The sequence below is a fragment of the Oryctolagus cuniculus genome, chromosome 7 (genome assembly GCF_964237555.1).
Source record: "Oryctolagus cuniculus chromosome 7, mOryCun1.1, whole genome shotgun sequence".
In the NCBI taxonomy this organism is placed as follows: Eukaryota; Metazoa; Chordata; class Mammalia; order Lagomorpha; family Leporidae; genus Oryctolagus; species Oryctolagus cuniculus.
The window spans coordinates 150,482,212-150,498,115 of NC_091438.1; the positions used below are offsets into that span (position 1 = coordinate 150,482,212).

Sequence of the window (15,904 nt, forward strand, 5' to 3'; positions counted from 1 at the left end):
CCGTCACTTCTAATTCTTCCCGTCAAAGGCGGGCTGCTTCTCCTGCTTTCTAGTGGAAACGTGCTGTTTGCTTCTCATCTCCTCTCGCAGGATCTGGCCCTGGGATGCTCCGCCCAGAAGGCTTGAGGCCTTTTCTCAGTGTGGACGAGGGCTAGCAGATTCCTGGGGCAGGTGAGCTAGCCACGCCCCTGTTCACCCGAGTCTCAGGACTTCGCGCAGTTCAAACCCCAGCTCTGTGCCTGACCGGGGTCCATCGTCGTTCAACCTCTGTGGGCCTCAGTTTCTTCCTTTGAGAAATGGGACTAGGGACAGCTCACCAGCAGGGGCCTTGAGAGGACCCTGGCAGAGCACGTGGCCCATGGAGTCACCTAAAAACATTTGTTGTTAATCAATCAGTTTCATAGGTGAGACCCTCACAGTTTTCCTGCTTTAACCCCGGGATCGCATCAGCTGTGACTCACTCCTCTGTGCGCCATTCCGCGACAGGGAGCGGCGGACGCAATGAACGGTTTGCTGCTTTAATTATTGTTGTTGTCAGGATCACTGTTGGGGTGGGTATTGACGGCACGGCCTCTTTCAACGAGAGATTCTTAGGTGAGACAAACAGATCTTTGGAGCTGAAGGCAGACAAAGCATCAATTCTGGATTGCTTTCATGCATTTTGTCTGATTGGGGTTTGAAAAATATGAATTAACCTGTCATAATAAAGGGAAAAACAAATGTAACCACCAGGGGCCTCTCGGTTCATCGAGGCTGGGTTCAGGCGCTGCCGGGGTATCCTTGGCAACTGTTTAGGCAGAGCTGAGGTTCCCGGAGCTGTGTCGGAGAGGGCGGACGCAGATGGGGGGAGCTCTGTGGGCCCCTCCCACCCAGCGGCTGGAGTCTGCAGGCAGCGTGTGCTCAGCAGAGAGCCCGGGGGTGACGAGGCAGGCGTGTGGGTGGGCAGTCTTTCCCCTGAATACAAAGAAACTTTGGAACCCGGCGCGTGGCCTTGGTTAAGTAGCTCTCTGGTGAAGAGGCTCTCTTCACCCTGCTTGAAGAGCACCCTTCAGGGTTCTTCTCCTCTGTGTTTTCCACGAGAGCCGTCGCGTTTCCGCTCCCAGGCACTCCCGGGAGCAGTGCTGCCACTCAGCGCAGACCATGCGTGCCCTCGGCTGCTGCGGCAGGATCGGCTCTTCCTTTTTGTGCAAAAGAGGAGTATTTGCTGGAGCCCACTGGTGCACAAACTGCTTATGCATGCGACTGCAGCCTAAGAAATTATCAGGAACACTCAACCAAGCCAAAGAAGCTCAACGAAGCGTCACCCATACGTGGAAAACGTCGGAGACACCTGCAGCATCCAGCCACGAGGGCGGCGCTGAAGAGACAGCACAGGGGTGCCTGTGGCCGTGAGCAATTGTATTTGCTGGCAGTCTCCATGTTCATGATCTAAGGCTCACGAAGCACATAAAATGGCGTGTTGAGCCTGACCTTGACCCTGACTGAAATCCAAAACGAGGTACTGATGAAAACACTGGAAGGGTGTGCCCAAAGCTGATCATTGTACCCACGAGGTCGCTTGGGGGTGGGACTGTGGTTTTCTTCTTTTCTTCTTTATATTTCTCCATTTTTCTAATATATCACAGTACACAAAAGTTACTTCAATTTTGGGGAAAGTACCATTTAATGAAAGCAAAGACAAAATCCCCTGAGCTCAGGGAGGTGACAGGGTGGAACCATTAGGTTAGACATCAGTAGCATGTGGCAGGTGTCAGGTAGCCATGTTTGGCACTTACGTAACTTCCTGTGGGAGGTGCTTAAGGTATTCTGTAGCACCTGAGCTCATTTTCATATCCTCTTTGTGCAGAAGGCAGCAGGAATTGCAATGATTTTACTGAAAAAAAGAATCGGGGGCTGGCACTGTGGCATAGTGGGTAAAGCCGCGGCCTGCAGAGCTGACACCCTATGTGGACACTGGTTCGAGTCCTGGCTGCTCCACTCCCGATACATCTCTCTGCTATGGCCTGGGAGAGCAGTAGAAGATGGCCCAAGTCCTTGGGTCCCTGCACCCGCGTAGGAGACCCAGGAGAAACTCCTGGCTTCAGATTGGCACAGTTTCAGCCGTTGCAGGCATCTGGGGGAGTGAACCAGCAGATGGAAGACTTCTCTCTATCTCTGCCTCTCCTCTCTCTAACTCTGCCTTTCAAATAAATAAATAAATCTTTAAAAAAATCAGCACAGAAGGGGCATTGAGTTTTGTGGCTGTGGATTAGGGGCCATGCGAAGACGTGGCTTGGCAGGGAACTGAGGCACAGTGCACCACCCTTTGGAGCGGGGAGGCTGAGGGAGGCAGTAAGTTGGCCTCATGTTGGAAGAAATAACCCGCGTCTGTTCAGGATGCTGACTTGGTGGGGAGCCTTGTGGTTTCACACATAGCACGAGTCCTCCTGAGGGCCTTTCAAGAGAGGCCCTGAATTATTACAGATTGGACAGGGTAAGGTGGGAGGGGTATTGGTGGCCAAAGCGGCCCTGGGCACCTGCTGGTCTCCCTGCCCCCGCGGCGAGGGGCCCAGCATCCTGGTCCCTCTTCCTGGAGCCTCCCGGCTCCTCCTGCTTCCTGGATTTCAGTGCCACTGGGTGTCTCCCACTCCTGGGCCCATCTCTAACAACTTTCAAATTTAGGATTCCGGGTATGCTGCCCTTAGGTGAGAAAAGAACCCCAAGCCTCATTCCCCCCAACCACCTGCTGCAGGTTCTCGAGTGGCCACAGTCCAGACTGACAGGAGGCAGAAGCACACATCACCCGATGGTTCATTATCCCTGCTGCTTACATCCGCGCTCAGCTGAGGCTGAGTTTTTTTTTAATATATTTTTCATCACAAGAGCTCACAGGGATCCGAGAAAAGGCAAATATTACTGGGATGGTGTCACTTTCAGAGGCAAATCCAGGGCTGGGCTGCCGTGGAGGGTCTTCCCTTGGCTGGGCGACCCCCTGCTTCTTCAATGGAATGAACAAGGGGCTAAGGATAACAGTCCAGGAGCTGTGCTGCTCAGCCAGGGCGAGCCCTGCAGGAGCAAGCAGATCTGGACATCTGTGGCCCAGGACAGCACAGACGTTTTGTCAATGCAAAATCCGATGTGCGTTCCTGGGACCGCCTCACCCCTCCCCAACTCTGGAGACACGGGGATGCAGCTTCCTGCACTCGTGTCGCCACCATCTCAGCACTCGGCTTCCAGGGCCACCGAGGCCGGCAGGAGCACCACGGAGGCCATGCAAGGGCTCCTGCGTGCTGTGTCCAGAAAAGACATGTGTCACCTCCAACTCGAATCCCCTTGACTCAACCTGGTCCCTTGGCAAGGCCTGCGATTGAGAGCAGAAGTGCGGGTGTGCGTGTGGGTGCCTCACGGCTCTGCCACCTTCTGCCCGCAGTGAGCCCTTCCTGTGCCTCCCGCACTGTTCGCAGCACCTGCCATGAGCCCTCAGTCTTCTGCAGTAGTTGCTGGCTCAGCTCTCCATTCCGCAGATGATAAACTGAGCCACAAAGGGCCCAAGTCACTCTCCGGTGTCTCCCAGCTGGTACGAGATGGAGTCAGGTCCACAGCCAAATTGCCTGACTTCAGGGCCCAAGTTTTCAACCTCGACCCCTTGTTGCCTCCCTAATGACACCACGCCTGGAGGGCGCTCTGCAAAATTGCAGCTCCTGCCCCACGGTGTCTGCCAGTTCATCCTTACTCACTGGTGGCGGCTTCTTCTCTTACTGCTGTTGTTGGCTCCGTCAAATCCTTTCTGAGTCAGGGCAGGGTATAAATAGATGACGATGCGATAAAGCTTTATTAAAAGGTGTCTCTTTTATCCTGGCATCTGGGGTTACAAGGAATGCTTTAATAGAACCTCACAGAGAAGGATGGAGTCATTGCCCTTACACAGAGGTACTGTAGCAAGTCACGCCCACTCTTACCCTGTAATGGCTTGAAAGCAAAGTCTGCGTTTTAATTGCTGGCCTGCCATGGCTCATTATTGGTATCTGCAGGTCTGCTCTGAGCAAACTTGAAAGCCACAGCAGTAGTTACTTTGTATTTATAAAACACTGGGGGTAGGGGGAGGAGGTGGGCTGGCATTTGATGCTGCTCCAGAAACCACGACCTGAATCAGAGCACCCGGGTTCAAGTCCTGGTTCTGTTTCTGATTCCAGTTTCCTGCTAATGGGAGGCAGCAGGTGACGGCCCAGGTAGCTGGGTCCCTGTTACCCATGTGGGAGACCTGGACTGAGCTCTAGGCTCTTGGTTTCGGCCTAGCCCAGTCTTGGCTGCTGTGGGCCTTGGAGAGTAAGCCAGTGGGTGGAAGACCTCTCCCTCTCTCTCTCTCTGTCTCTCTCTCTCTCTCTCTCAAAGGCAGTGATAGGCAGATAGAACTTGAATTCATTGGCTCACTCACTATCCAAAATGACGGGGGCCGGGTTAACCAAACCACCCGAGCCATCACCATGGCCCCGGTCAGCATTAGCAGTGAGCTGGCCTCAGAAGTGCAGCGCCCATCCCTGGTGCGGGCTGTGGGCATTCCTAACCACCAGGCTAAATTCCTGCTCCCGATTTTGTCTTTGTTTTAATTAAACATGAAAGCAAAAATGTAGTGCTGTAAAGTGATTTCTGAGACTGTGTAACCAAGGAAATGTTCGGTCTCCAGTGTCCCCCTGGCCTCTTCCCATGATTCAGCTGATGTCTCGCCACTCCCTCCTGGAAGACTGGACGGCGGGAGGCGGCCTGACACGGGGTGTGTGTGTGTGTGTCTGTGTGTGTTTGTGTGTGTGTGTCTGTGTGTGTGTGTCTGTGTGTGTGTGTCTGTGATGTGTGTGTGTCTGTGTCTGTGTTTGTGGGTGTGTGTGTGTCTGTGTGTCTGTGTGTGTGTGTCGGTGGGTGTGTCTGTGTGTGTGTGTCTGTGTGTGTGTCTGTGTGTGTGTCTGTGCGTGTCTGTGTGTGTGTCTGTGTGTCTGTGTGTGTGTCTGTGCGTGTCTGTGTGTCTGTGTGTGTCTGTGTGTGTGTCTGTATGTGTCTGTGTGTGTGTCTGTGTGTCTGTGTGTGTGTGTCTGTGTGTGTCTGTGTCTGTGGGTGTGTGGGTGTGTGTCTGTGTGTGTCTGTGTGTGTGTCTGTGTGTGTGCATCTGTGTCTGTGTGTGTCTGTGTGTGTGTGTGTCTGTGTGTGTCTGTGTCTGTGGGTGTGTGCAGGCAGCACCGGCCCAGGAAGAGGAGCTGCTCTGGATTTGCTGGATGCGGGGACATCAGTGAGCTGGAAAAGGGCTGGGGCAACCGCTGGGAGGCGTGAGCCTGTGTGATTGCGCTGGGCGGTGCCGTTTCTTCTCGCCGGACAGGAGATGGGAGGCGAAATCATGACACTTGCAAAGTGTCTCTAATTCTGCCGTGGCACTGAGAACGGGGGATGGCTCCCTCTCTACTCCTCAGGTTCTTTGAAGGAGCCCGGTGTCTGCTGTCCGACAGCAGGTGGCCCTAGGAACCTCTGCCATTCATTCTCTAGGGTGAGGTGCCCACCACCCCCTGCCCCGGGCAGGTGACCAAGAAGCTTCAAAAACGCTAACTGGAGATGCCCGGGGGAGTGGTGCAGGAGGGGCAACTAGCGGCAAGGGTGGAGCTGAGCGCAGCGGAGTCACACACGTGGACGCCTCGGGGTCTTGCACAGGCATTTGCCGTTCCTGGGAACTAAGTGGGTCACCTTGGGTAATGCAATGCCCGCTGTCATTCTGCTTTTACACGGAATGTCACTTAGAAGGATTGACAGATGGGGTACCGAACGTTTTAGCATTGGAAACTATGTCGGCTAGACCCTGGGTACGACGTTGGGCAGGACTTTAACAAGCTGCTCCGTAAGATGACATGTGTGCGGAGGTACTGTAGGATGACACGCGTGTGGATGTACTCTGCAATGACACGCACATGGAGGGGCCCTAGGATGACACGCACGCCGTGCCCACAGCTGGAGAACAATGTGCTCATGAGCCGGCAAAGCACCACGGGAAGGTGATTTCAAGTGAACTTTCAGTGAATTCATTTCAACCCGACATTGTGTCAAATGTAAAGAGTAATTATTGTTGTAACCAAAACACCGCATTAGAATAAACCAGTGGGAGAGGCATTGGTGGGGGAGTTCAGGAGTGGAATCTTTAAAGTCACTCAATTGTCACTGTTCATGGCAATTCAGACCTTTGGCAAGCAGTTCCGAAGTGGAAAGCCATTTTTTAGAAAGCTAGAAGTTAGCAGATCTACCTGTCCAGCCTTCACCAAGCTTTGCCCTTTTAAAACCAAACTGCTCTTTAAGCCTCAGCGCCTGCCCATTTCCCGTCCTGCCCTGGTTCAACCTGCAGAGCCGGACTGCACCATCATGGTTTGGTCCTCGGAGAGCTGCCGCCGCCAGCGCCTGGGCTGGGCTCAGCCAAGTGGAACCCGTGCACGGACATCCGGGTGCCCACCCCCCGGCCTGGCGGCCGCAGCTGGACACACGACGCCACCTAGTGGAAGGAAGGGAAAAGCCCCCTGCGCCACTTTATTCTACGGTTTTTAGTGGGGGACCATGGAGAGGGACACTTGACACCAAAGGAGCCTGGGGCCAGAGCAAGCCCCGAGAAAGCAGTGGACGTCCCCAGTGTCACACAGCCAGCTGACAGCAGCACGGACGCGACAGACCCTCGCCGTCTGAGCCCTGATTGTGTGTTCTTGCCATGATCACATGATCACATCAGAGGTTGGAAAGGTTTCTGATTGTAGTTGAGTGGCATCGGACCCCTGCCCAGCTGGGGGTGTGCACACGCTGGGTGACGTCTCAGCAAAGGCGTCTGTTGTGGGCTGCCCTCTCTCAGACACGGTGCAGGACCCACCACCCCTGCAACCCCAGTGGGCCCTGATTCTCCCTGCGGGATGAGACTGCCTAAGCCTGGGTTGTGGAGCAGGCGGTGCCACTGAGAGCCTGCTGTGCCCAGAGCGTGGAGAAGCGGCGGCGGCTCGGGGTGTGCTGCCAGTCCTAGCTTCCCCCATCCCTGCTCTGCCCTTGGGAGAAGTTTGAAGCTCGGATCTCAGTCCTCCGTCCTCTCCCGCTTTCGGGAACCTCCTGCAGCCCTGAGTGGCGGGTCCCCAGGTGCACAGGCTGGCAGACGGCAGACGGGGGCGGGGCCGCACACTGGTGTTCTGCTCTCTGGGGAGTGCGGGGGCACTAACTCCGCCGTGTACACTGTGGCCCGTGCGTGTGACGGGGAAACGCACACTGCATTATTCAGTGTCAGTTTCGGGGCGGAGGGAAAGGTTAAATCCAATGGCTGGCTTCGTGCCTTCCAAATAAAACCCTAAATGTTGACTCACAGCAAATGGCTGTGCTTGGGGGTAAATCCCCGTCTGGTTGCTCATGGCTGTCCTAACCCAGATGTCCCGGCTGTACCCTCTTCCTTCAGAGCCCTCATCCTGGGAGGAGGAGGGCTGAGCCCACCCTGCCCTAACCAAGAGCCTGGAGGGTGATCAGGGCGCAGCGAGTGTCCTGACCGGAGCGTCCTTCCTGAGCTGAGCTGAGCTGAGCTGCCACACCTGCCGCAGCCACTTCCCGTCCCCGGCGGGCCTCGCTCGTGGGGCTGGTCCACGCTGCTGCCTCTTCTTTCTCCACTGAATTCCTTTCATTGAAAGACCTTTGATCAATGCACATGTTCATTTGCCCCCCAAGTCCCATGAGGATGGATCCCACGCTGTGTGAGCAGCCCCCCCCCAATCGTGGTAGCAGCATCCTGCCCCCATCATCAAACCTCAACTGTGCTTAGCCCGAGCCGGAGCCCCTCCAGGGCATCCCGGGTCAGAGCCAGGAGCTGAGTCCATGCTGTGTTAAGGGGAAGGGGCAGCCTCACGGCGCATTCGTTTTGCGACAGATACTTGTTGAGTTCTTTGCATGCGCCGGGCACTTTCCAAGGCACTCAGGACACAGCTGCGAGTGAAACAGGCAGGCTCCCCTGCCGCACGGGGGCCTGGAGGGGAAGACAAGCAGCCCTCATGGCGCGGGCGGAGAGTCAGCAGGCAGAGATGCCTCTGTGAGCAGCCCACGGCTCCTCCCTCCCCAACAGTCACTGCGTGTGAAGTGTGGAAGGGCTGGGCTTGGCCGCATTTGTGAGCTCTCTGGGGTCACTTTGCTCTGTGCCCCTCCTTCTAGGATGGAATCCTGGGCTTCTCAGCCAAGAGACGGGAGTTCCCTGTTCTCTCCTCCAGGGGGACATCCGGGCCAGCTCCCTGTTCTCTCCTCCAGGGGGACATCCGGGCCAGCTCACTGCTCTGCGTGGAAGTTCTCTTCTGCTTTGATCTTTACTCGGTTGAAAGAAATGGGGGAGGGGGTGGGGAAGGAAGGGAGGGAGGGGAAGAAAGAGAGAGGGCAGGAGAGAAAGAAACAGAAGGAAGGAAAGAAAAAGAAAAGAAAGATGGAAAGAGAAAGAGCGGGAAGAATGGGAGAGGGAGAGAAAGAAGGGAGAGAGAAAAAAGAACAAAGGAAAGAAAAAGAGGGGAGGGAGGGGGAGAAAGAGAGGAGAGAGACAGAGGGAACCCTCCTCCATCGGGTTGACCTGCTGCCTTCCCCTCCTGTTCCCCCTGCACCCCCTCCTCCATTCCCACGTGGTCACAAACGGGCTTCAAGAACAAAGTTCAGAGCTGGGTTGTGTGGTGGGGCGGGGGAACGCCCTTTGGGGGTGTCTGTTCCCTGGAGTTTGCCCAGGGACGCCGGGGACGGATCCCAGGCACGGATTCAGCAGAGCTCCTGGAAGCCAATGAGCAGGCTGACAACCCGTGGGCGGATGGTGGCCAGGAGCAGGCCCCCCGTGGTGGACAATTACCTGTGCGGCCAGGGACGGCCAGATAGGTCAGCGCTCAGCCAGGAAACCGCTTCGCGAGGGCACCACGTGCCTCCCTTCTGGAGGCAGAGTCCGGGGCAAGGTTGTCTTTCTGTATCTGGGCCGATGGCCACCTGGTTGCCCTGCCCGTGCCTTCTGAGACGGCCGGCCTTGGCCTCGGCGGGGGTTCAGGGCCCCGTGGCTCTGACCTTCCTCTGAGAGCCATGAGAGAGGACGCCACTTGCTTCTTTTCAGACTGGATTTGGGCTTCCCCTGCACGGTGAGGACACTGGGTATCTCTTGGCACAGGCAGGGGTGGGGGTAGGGAGTGTTTTTGTTTTTCGAGAGCTCACCTTGCAAAGCTTTGCCCAGCCAGAGGTGAAGGGCTGGGAACCTGCAGCTGAGATCCACACACAGGCCTCCCCCGCAGGGATAGCCCGGCAGGAGCAGGAGGCTTTGGGGCTCAGCCAGAGCTGCTGGGAAACCAGTGGAGTCCCACGAGCCCTTGGTGCCGCATCTGGAGGCCCCGGCCCCTGGCAGCCACAGCGACCCTGAGGTTCCCGACCCCGCAAGGGCACAGGCTCTGGTCCACAACGTGCTTTTCCAAACTTGTTCTCTCTCTGTTCCTCACGAAGCTTCTGGAAAGGGGGCATAGCCGGTGTTAACATTACTACTTTTTCAGCTCAGCCAGTTGAGGCTCCAAATAGCTACGGGCCGGGGCCAGCGCTGCGGCACAGATGGCCAAGCCGCCGCCTGCGATGCTGGCGACTCTGGCATCCCGTACTGGACTTGGGGTTCCAGGCTCGGCCGCTCCGCTTCCGATCCAGCTCCCTGCTGATGCGTCTGGGAAAGCAGCGGAAGGTGGCCCAAGTGCTTGGATCCCTGCACCCACGTGGGAGCCCCGGATGGAGCTCCAGGCTCCCGGCTTTGGCCTGGCTCAGCCCCAGCCACTGCGGCCCTCTGGGGAGTGAACCTGTGGACGGATCTCTTTCTTCTCTGTCTCTCCTTTTCTCTCTGTCACGCTGCCTTTCAAATGAATAAATAAATCTTCATTTCTTAAAAAAAAAAAAAAAAGCTAGGGGCTTCCACGCCAGGGCAGCTGGGGGTGAGGTGTCCTGGCACAGAGGCTGGCGTCTTCCCCTGGCTGCACAGCTCTGGGTCATCTTCCGCCAGGGCCCTGGGCAGGCAGAACAGCTGTCCTCAGGGGAAGGTGTCTCTGGAATCCAGATCTGAACCTTCTTCTAGGCAGTTCTAGGGACTGACAGTAACTCCTGGGGCTGGTCCTCCACGCGGCTTGGAGACCTATTTGGCCTGCTGAGACCACTGTCCACAGGGGCTGGAGCCAGAGGCCAGACAGGCAGTGTTCTCCATGTCTCTGACCCTGCTTGCCCAAGACCAGAGAGGAACTGCATCTCCCACGCACCCTGGGGGCCCCAGAAGGGCCTCTGAGCCTCCTTCCTGCTGCCCACTCCGTCCCTGGTGCATGGCATCTGCAGGGTCGCTGACCCCGGGATCCCCTCCTGCTCAGGACACATGGGGGCGCCCAAGGCCACAGCAGTGGTGAGACTTCTCTTGGCCTTTTCATAGAGAAACAAAGAACTGTGGTCCTCCACTTCCCAACAGGAGCCCCGTTCCCGGCTGCGTGGTCAGCGTAGTCACAGACATTTCTGATAGACTGACAGCATACAACAGAGGCCTTAAAAAAATCCCTGGGTTCAAAGAACAACAAAACAGGGGCAGGTGTCATGGCACGGGGGATAAGCTTCTGGCTGCAGTGCTGGGACCCGGTTCAAGTCCTGGCTGCTCCACTTCCGTTCCAGCTCCTTGCTAATGCACTTGGGCGGTATTTGGGCCCTGCCACCCATGTGCAGACCTGGATGGAGGGGAGATGGCTCCTTTATGTGAGTGGGGAAATAGGCAGAGGTCAGGGGCAGGACAGTTGCCCTTGGCCACTGCAGGGGTCCCCCCCCACCCCGGGCATGCTGTTCACCTGCCAGTCAGACTCAGGTGACAGTGTGGGGGCGGGACCGCAGCCTCCTGCTGGCCGCGTGGGTTGTGGGAAGGCAGCAGCACTGACTGTAGCACGCCTGTAAATGCGCACGCGCCAGCCCATCACGTCTGATTGCTTTCTGGCTCAGAGTGTGTACTGCACACTGCGGCCACCTCTGCCTGGGTGCCCCCTAGGGACCGCCCCTTCCGGACGCTCTCACCCTCATCTGCCCCTTGGGCAGCCGTTCCTCCTGAGGCCGACTTCCGGTCTGGGCCGTGCCACAGCCTTGTCGTGGACCCCCACTGGCCTTCCCATGGCCTGCAGGGTGGAGTTCACACAACGGATTGGGCCCTGCAGTCCCCACACCGAGCACTCCCACGGGAGGACGTGTTCCAGCCGCGTTTCCCTCACCTGCCTCCAAGCCCAGGACGCGCCCTTCCCACTGCCCCCTTCTCTGCCCAGCAAAGTCGTGTTTCACCACGTGATGCTCAGACACAGGGTGACTTCCGCCGTGTGGCTTTCTCTTGGTCCCTGCCCTCATACTGGCTCATGTCCTGTCTGTCTCCCTGGTGAACAGTGAGCTCTCTCGGGATGGATCAGAGTCCCCAAGGTGGAGCCTGGACCAGGATGGAACCCGAGGGCAAGGCCAGGCCTCCAAGCAGTGTTCTTGAGGTCTGACAGGTGGGTAGGACACATCGCTTGAAAAGGGTAAAAGAATTAGTTTTCACCTGCAGCCTGCGTGATGGGCAGGAGGTGGCGGCCAGGGAGTTCCTCTTCCCAGTGTCAGCCCGTCAGACCCACGTGCGTCCCAGCTCTGAGGAGCACCCAGGGCGGGTCTGCCTCTGAGGTGCAGACTGGACAGTGGATGTGAACCTGGCTGAGTCCATCCTGTATGCACACCAGGTGGCGCTGTGGAGTGACCAGGAGGACCCAGGGACACAGGACTGTGGACCCCGTGCCCACACAGCCCTCTAGTGAGCTGCCAGCGGCTAGGAGAGTCCTCTTCCTCCAAGATGGCACTTGAGCACACGGCACGTGCCTCCGTCCTCGTTTTAAAAACTGGGCATAAAAGCTCCCTTGCCGAGTGGTTGACGAGAGTGCTCACCAGGTGCTGTGTTCCAGTGTTGGTTCAGTTGCCAATAACTGCTCTCGTCGTGAGCACTGGGAGAGGAAGGCACAGAGCGGGTGAAGTACCAGGGGCCTGGCCCAGGAGTGGAGCCCTGGGGTGCTGGCCTGGCCCCAGGGGGCGTGCACTTCATCACCCGCCGTGACCGTGCTGCCCACAGAGCTCCCTCGGCCTTTGCAGTTTACACGGCTTCCTGTGGCTTCTCTCGTCTCCCAGCAGGCGAGCTTAGGTCAGTGGCGCTGGCTTGGAGAAGGCACTGCCAGGAGCTGGGGATCACACTTCCTCTAAGACAATGCTCCTGAGCTCCCGTCCTCCAAACCCAGCGCACCAGGGCTGTGTCCGGAGCCCGTGAGCATTATTGCTTCTGCACACGTGGCTCAGCCTGGCACTGGATGCCAAGGGTACAGACAGGCACGGCCCCGGCTCTCCTGGACCTTAGTATACTGGGGTTGGAGAAATGGCCGATAAACAGATAATGTCCACAAGGAAGACAATTTCAGGTAAAACAGAGGATTAAACAAAGTACCCCGGTTAACGGGGGTAGAGACTGAGCAGTAGCTGGGGAGAGGGAGGGGCACCGCTGGCTGGGGTAGCGGCAGGGTGATTCTGTGTGAACTTTGAACCTGACCTTTCCTGATACTACAGAGAACTTGCCCTTGGACTTGTCCAGCAACCTCTGCACCACCCCCTTGTACAGCAGCACCATCCTGACCAGGCGCCGTTTCAGGCACAGAAGCAGCATTAATGAAGGCGGGGGGCGGCTTCTCTGCATGCCAGGGGCCCTGCAGTGTGGTCGAGCTGCGGGGGAACCTCACTCACGCACCTGCGCCCTGGTGTGAATTGTGCAGCAGGGCTGCGTCGCTGGCTGCATCGGAGCCTCCATAGCCGTGAACTTCGGAGTTGAGAGCTTTGCAGAAAGAAGCCTGTTCCTGCTCGTGGCTCTGCCGTTGTCTTCATTGTTAGCAAAATCTCATCACAACAGAGACCCAGCCCAGGGGGTCATGGAGTGACGGAACTGAAAACCTCAAGGTTGCCAGCAGCCTCTGTCCCAGACGCGTGTGTATGAACCACCCTGGTCTCAATTCACCCGACGTCCCCGGGGCTCAGAGCTCGCTCTGAGATCCGGTCCCCGAGGCCAGCTTGTGGAGCTGTCACTCTGCGATGTGAGGCCCCTCACGAGGGCCATCGGCTTCCGTCGCACCTGCAGACTGGGCTTCTGCTCCTGCGTCAAGTGCACTACTTAGGGAAGAGGATCCCACGTGTGTGCACAGCCCCTCGCGGCACACAATGTGCTGCCTTGATTAAGGCAGTCAGACACTCGCTCTGGATATGTGGACAAGGACCAGAGCAGATGGACTGAATTAATCTGTGCTTGCCAGCGCCACTCAGAGCCCTGCAGGGAGCCTGAGCTGCGTGCCAAGCTCTCAGGACTGGCCCCACCACGAGTCACCTCACTGAGGACCGGCCCCAGGGCCCGGGTGACCCCAATAACCCACGTGGGGGGTTATGCCTGTGATGCTGGGTTGCTTTTGTGCTCTTTAAAACGAGGTCCCTAACCGTTTCCTTCTGGGAAGGTTGACATTCTGTGTGTGTGTAGAGCCCGTTGCTGGGGACTGAGGGGGACACTTAGCAGGGACCTCACGGCCTTGGGGACAAGGGCACTGCTTTCCCCCAGGCTGCTCCTCTCCTGCCCGGCCCTGTAAGCCTCAGCTCCCATGTTGCTTTGCAGAAGCCTCCCCTTTAATGTATTCATTGGCACACACAGCGCTGGCTCTGTGCCAGGCAGCGTTTTAGGCCCTAGAGGTGCACCACTGATGAGAGCAGACAGTCATGCCGAACGCAAGACAGAGGTGACAGCTCTCTGTGCACCTAGCCACCGCCCTGCACCGGGCAGTGAGTGTGGCTGCATCGTGCATGTGCAGGGCCCAGTCAGGAATGGTCTATGGCATGAACAGAGAGAGGGAGGACAGCACCATGAGACAGGGAGTAGCTAAACTACAATTGCCATTTGTTCCTATTGTACAGGTGGCAAAACCTTGCCTGTGCCCACGATGTACAACAAAGCCCTTGTGAAGTCGTTGGTTCACTGTGTGGGTGGCGAGACAGGTCCTTGGGGAAATTGTAACCCACCCAGGTGCACACCGGGGGACTTCTGACTCCGAATCCCCCACCATTTCTACCCCACAGGAGTGGTTTTTTCCTTATTAAAAACTTGAGGGAGAGAATGAGTTGCAGAAACCCAAGGGAGGGAGGGGTCACTCTGGCAGAGAGCCGTGGGGAAGGCTGGTGCTGACGTCTCCACACGAGCTGGGATTGGGGCCCCGGACAGGTGGGGCTGGCCAGGTGACACTGAGAGAATGATGGGACACAAGCCTTGGAATGGAGCCGGGGTACATGGGCCAGCCCCGGAGTCCCCAGCCTGGCTCTCCTGAGCACTCGCTGGGGAGTCTCTAAACGCGGGGTTCCCAGGGAGAAGACGGGGCCAGCGCCTGACACAGCTGGTTAAGCTGCTGCTTCGCCAGCCTCCCTTACCGGGGTGCGGCTGGGGGTCTTGGCTTCCCTGCCTCTGACCCAGCGCTCTTTGAGTGCACAGAGCAGCAGATTTGTTCCAAGGAGAGAATTCAAAAGACGTGTTTGGGCCCCTGCCACCCACGTGGGAGACCCAGACGGAGTTCCTGGCTCCTGGCTTTGGCCTGGCCCAGCCCTGGCTGCCGCAGTCATTGGTGGCGTGAACCAGCAGACGGAGGGCCTCTCTCTCACTCTCCCTCCCCCCTCCCTCCCTCTCAGGAATTCTGCCTTTCACAAAAAATAAATAAATAGGTTGTTAAAAACGATAAAGGAGAGGTTCCCAGCCTCCAGCCCCAGACCCTTTGACTCAGGAGCTCTGGGGAAGATCATTTCTAACGGCTGCAGGGTGTTCCCAATGCCGGTGCCCACTTTTAAGATCTATGATTCAGCTTGTGCTTACCGGACGCAGTCTTGCAACTCAAAAGCCGCTGGGAGGCGTCTCTGGCTACGCCGAGTCCCAGGTGACCCGGCCCCACTAAGGTGTATCCCCAAGGGTCTGAGACTCCCAGCCCCCACCCCAGTTTATCCCCTGCTCCTGCCGGGAAGGGAGGGGCAGCCTGGGTGACTGCGAGCGAGCCGTCTCTCTGTCGGCTGCAGGGGTCTGTGGCTCACTCCCTGGACTTTCTGGAGGGTGGGACTGATGCGTTTGGCCAGGTTGGCAGGCTGGTCCCGCATGCCTTGGCAAGCTCAGCCCGGCCAGCCTGGGCCCAGTCCGAGAGCACTTTCTCTATGTCTCAGGAGTGTCTCGTCCGCGGCCCTTGCCCGTGTAAAGGGCAACAGATGCAAATAGTGGTGGTGGAGCCGACTGGGTCTTTCCCTCCATCAGCCTCTTGTGCCTTTTCCACGCTGTCCTTTGAAACCTGGATTAAAAGGCGTTAAAAGACAGTGGCTATTGCTAAGTGAGATAAGAGGCTGCTACAGGACGCACCAGGCATTCAAGGGTATTTCAGAAGGTTCGTGGAAAATGGAATTCAGAGATAGGTTTGTTTTGGTGCAGAAGATTTTGAAATCTATGAATGTGAGGGGTCTTCAAAACGTTCATGGACAATGTGTGTTATGAAACAAAAACGGTGCATGGATTTCCAAGTATTTTTGTACCAAATTTTATTTTACTTATTTGAAAGGCAGAGTTACAGAGAGGCAGAGGCAGAGAGAGAGAGATAGAGTCTTTGATCTGCTGGTTTACCCCCAAGTTGGCTACAATGGCCAGAGCTGTGCTGATCCAAAGCCAGGAACCAGGAGCCAGGAGCTTCTTCCGGGTCTCTCATGTTGATGCAGGGGCCCAAGGACTTGGGCCATCTTCCACTGTCTTTCCGGGCACATTAGCAGAAGTGGAACAGCTGGGACTTGGACAGGTGCTCTTACAGGAGCCAGTGTTGTAGGT

General features: G+C 57.1%; 1 long non-coding RNA gene across 1 annotated transcript; it reads left to right on the top strand.

Moving 5' to 3' along the window:
- The first annotated feature begins 8,761 nt into the window (after positions 1-8,761).
- On the top strand, positions 8,762-15,478 carry LOC103350305 (uncharacterized). Its single transcript, XR_518319.4, has 3 exons — positions 8,762-9,116; positions 11,404-11,507; positions 12,598-15,478. It is a non-coding gene; the product is annotated as an uncharacterized lncRNA (long non-coding RNA).
- The last annotated feature ends 426 nt before the right edge of the window (positions 15,479-15,904 follow it).